Here is a 2,762-nt window from a genome sequence, read left to right on the forward strand (position 1 = left end):
CAAGCTCGGATGACGTCGGCATGACGTCATCAGGTGAGGTGGCGGGCTACTGTTGGTCCATGTGGGTGATGCTGTGGCAGGTGAGTTGGCCCAGAAGCGGACAAAAGTGCTGATGCGATGGCAGGACGGAGATGTCGTGGGCATGACGTGGCACTGGCAAACCGGGCGGTAATGCTCTGACGGTTACGGTTAAGCGCTAGCTGTTATGGTTTCTCGGGGCGGTTTGGATACGGACCAGATCTTGTCAGAAGGCGCTCCGAGAGTCCTGAACGGGTGACGCGTGGCCGCGCCCTGACGTATCGCTACGTCATTTTCTCGGGCGCTAAACCTCTGTCGTGGGGGCCGCTCCGATATCAATAAGGACCGTCGGATCCCGTGGGTCCGATCTGACGGTTGACGGGATGATGACATGATAGGTGGATACGGACGCGGGCACAGTATTATTTAATATTTATTTTCGGGATGCGCACTTAGGCGGAAGACCATCGGGGTATGGTGCTTTGTAAGGTTTTTCAATGTAATTTAAAAAATCAACTGTGCGCGCAGAAACTTTGGATAAGTGCCAAAAGGTGGGCTATTTTTTGGATTTTTGATAATTTCAAAGGGGTTTTATGGGTAAAGGAGATTTATAATGGTTTTCAATGCGCAATAATACAGGCCCGATACTTAGGATAAGCGAACAAAGTGGGTATTTTGGGTTATTTTTGCAAATGAAGCGGGTATAGGTAAAACAAGGTCATTTATGAGGCTCTTTTGGCAAATGAAGTTTTCTAAGGGGCCAAATGACTTCAGAAGAGGGGAGGGGGTTGGACTTAGGTTCATCAAGATGACCAGGTGTCATTTGATCCCTGACACAGAACTTATTGGCTATAATACCAGGGGAGGGATATTTATACAAAATTTGGGGTTTATACACCATGGTGTTAATACTAGTAGGGGAAAGGTAATATAGGGGATTTACATAGTAAAGTTAGAGTTAATATGGGGGAAATGAGTGAAGGGAGAAAACACTAAGTTTGTTTGAGACTAACTTAGTTTAGGGAGTAGATCAAAATGAAAAGAATTTTTAGACAAGAAATGTGGCTTCTAAAAGATTAAGAACCACCATGAAGCCATAATCTTCTTCCATGAATCTCAGCTGATGGGGGAGTGTTAGCAATGAAGTGGAAAGGGGAAGAAGGGAGGTTAGACATGCTTCCTGCTTGCTACAACTTGATGAAGAAGAACACCTTTTCAATTGTTTTGACTTTGCTTTAGTAAACAAAGTTAACATACCTGCAATGGTAAGGATAACCTTTCTGCAACCCTAACTACTTACCCAGCTACTTTGCCTAGCATTTTTTGTTTCTTCTTGGAGGGTGCACTTGGACTTGCAGACCCTTACTTGCCTTTTCTTTTCTTTGGATTTTTCTTTTGTTTTTCTATCTACTTCTACCCTTATTTCTTCCAAGGTCCCAGATTAAGCAGTTGGGAACCTTAATTTCTCTACCTAAGCTACTTGTCTGCCAAGATTAAACAGTTTGGACAGACTTCTTTCTCTATTCTACAACTGGAAATTTAAACCATGGAATGATCCAGATTAGACTGTTGGACCATCCATCAAAATTGGGACACATTAAGCTATTTACACACCTTGTACTCCTTTGGAAATATGGGATCTTTGCATAATCAAAGCAGAGCATATTTGGAACTTCTATAGCCATCATGAAATATGAAACCTATTGGTATAGGTAGCTAACATGCTCCAGATCAGATGTATCATAACCATCACACTTTGATGCAGCTTCAGAAGTAACATGATCAGAACACTTAAGACCACGCTTTAATATTTCATGATTTAATATAGCTGCACGCTCAGCAGCTGCAGGAGCTGGAACTTGAACATGAAAATCAAACCTCCCTGAAGAGCGCAAACAGCCAGGCAGTGCCCATGGGGACTGAACAACAGCCAAAAAGGCAACAAGGCCAAGCCCACAAGCTCTCTTCCCTCTATCCTGACATGCATCCATCAAATCTGCAAGATATTCTGCCAGGCCAATGGCACTGCCAGAGGATTCGGAGCCCTCTGAGCCAGCTGAAAATGAGATAACACTATCTAGGTCATCCAACACTATGATTGATGGTGCATGATCAAGTGCTTCAGACATAGAACTGGAAAGAACCTCTCGAACTACATCAGCTTGCTCCCCTGACAACTCAGAACATCTCACAAAGAAAACATGTGCAAGTACATGTTGATCCTCCTCCAGGTGTTGTGCGAGGGCCAATGCCAATTGTGTTTTCCCAGAAGCAGGTGGTCCATGGAGAAGCACATGCCCAGGAAGTGGAAGACAAAGGTTGCTAAAGATCCTGTCCGAATTTGGAGACCGAAGTAATGTCAGCCGATTAAGGGCTTCTGAAGCAGCTTTCTCCATCCAGCTCAATGAGGAAAGTTATGACCCACTACTTCCCTTCAAGTAAATTTCCTTTTCATAAACAATTCGAAGAGGCTATCCCAGATTTACTTTTGTTCTTTTTGTAGAACCATTTTCACTATTGACTGAATGCAAGCTCTCTCTAATAGCATAAAGTTGATTATATTTTGTAAGAGATTTCCTGTCAGGTTGATGGCCATGGCTTATATGACGAACCAATTCTGCAGTGGGAGTCGATGATGATGATGCTAATATCACGCCTCTCCTAAAATTACAGGGAACTGTAACAATCATGGATGGTGCTAATGATAATGATTTAGCAAGAAAGGGGCATATCAAAAATTCTGT

General features: G+C 43.3%; 1 pseudogene; it reads right to left on the minus strand.

The window, feature by feature from the left end:
• Positions 1-1,718: 1,718 nt before the first annotated feature.
• LOC149138802 (peroxisomal ATPase PEX1 pseudogene) lies at positions 1,719-2,414 on the minus strand (annotated as a pseudogene).
• Between the last annotated feature and the right edge of the window lie 348 nt (positions 2,415-2,762).

This window comes from Pinus tabuliformis, chromosome X (genome assembly GCF_031772625.1).
Source record: "Pinus tabuliformis cultivar Carrire ecotype Pingquan chromosome X, CPIR1, whole genome shotgun sequence".
In the NCBI taxonomy this organism is placed as follows: domain Eukaryota; kingdom Viridiplantae; phylum Streptophyta; class Pinopsida; order Pinales; family Pinaceae; genus Pinus; species Pinus tabuliformis.